Source organism: Meleagris gallopavo, unplaced genomic scaffold, assembly GCF_000146605.3.
Source record: "Meleagris gallopavo isolate NT-WF06-2002-E0010 breed Aviagen turkey brand Nicholas breeding stock unplaced genomic scaffold, Turkey_5.1 ChrUn_random_7180001846890, whole genome shotgun sequence".
Taxonomy (NCBI): Eukaryota; Metazoa; Chordata; class Aves; order Galliformes; family Phasianidae; genus Meleagris; species Meleagris gallopavo.
The window spans coordinates 1-969 of NW_011114691.1; the positions used below are offsets into that span (position 1 = coordinate 1).

General features: G+C 51.1%; 1 non-coding gene across 1 annotated transcript; it reads right to left on the reverse strand.

Annotated features, from left to right (window-relative positions):
- Positions 1-242: 242 nt before the first annotated feature.
- TRNAY-GUA lies at positions 243-332 on the reverse strand. The gene is given in 2 exon segments: positions 243-278; positions 296-332. It is a non-coding gene; the product is annotated as a tRNA-Tyr (tRNA).
- Positions 333-969: the final 637 nt, after the last annotated feature.

Consider the following 969-nt stretch of genomic DNA (forward strand, 5'->3'; position numbering starts at 1 on the left):
CTTCACAAACCCAACAAACACTCCCAACTTCCAGCTGCTGCTGCTGCTCCCTTCAAACATACAGGTGCTCAACGCCAACACCACCTGCCCTATCTTCTACACAAACCACCACAGAGCAACGTCCTCTTCTCCACGGCCCGCCAGAGCTCCGGCCTCCAATCCCATCAAACACAAGATGCGTGGCCAGCGTTCCAAATGCACCAGTGCTGCAGACTCAGTCGGGGCAAGAGCCAAAAGAGCACTCCTTCGAGCCGGAGTTGAACCAGCGACCTAAGGATGGCCGTGTCAAGAGAGCCTACAGTCCTCCGCTCTACCAGCTGAGCTATCGAAGGAATCACAGGGACCTGCCCTGCACCACACCCTTCACGCTCCCATCCCCATTATGCCTAAGGCCATAACACAGCACAACCATGCCTCTGCTCCCATTCCACACACATACACGCTCACAACCAACACCCCTGCACCTTCAACGGGACTTCAGGTACTCACCTCTCCAGTAGCACCACTCGAAAAACAGCACAGCCTTCCCGAACACTCTCTACGTTGCCAGAAACACAGGACACACATCCGCAAGATACTTCTCTCCACCCAATCACACACCACTCACTTTTGACCTCTGCTCTGGCACCTCATCATCATTCATCCGCTCTCCTGACTCCTCTGCAGTCTCAGAACAACTGGAAAAATCCCGCACAAAATCCCCTTTTTTTCAGGCTGCACACTCCATCCTGTGCTGAGATCCTTCTATAGACAAACTCCACCTGTAAGAAGCTTTGGGTATTCAGAAGAGGGCTTTTGCTGCAATTGTAGCCAAAGTTCAAGCCAGCCAGCAAAAATAGAGAGTAAACAGCACCCGTGGACACAATTCCACTGCTTTGTTACCCTAATGAGAGAAAGTCAGTTTCTGCTTATCTTCTTAACAGCTCAACAATTCAGTGACATCCTCCATTCTTTCTTCTTCTCACAAAT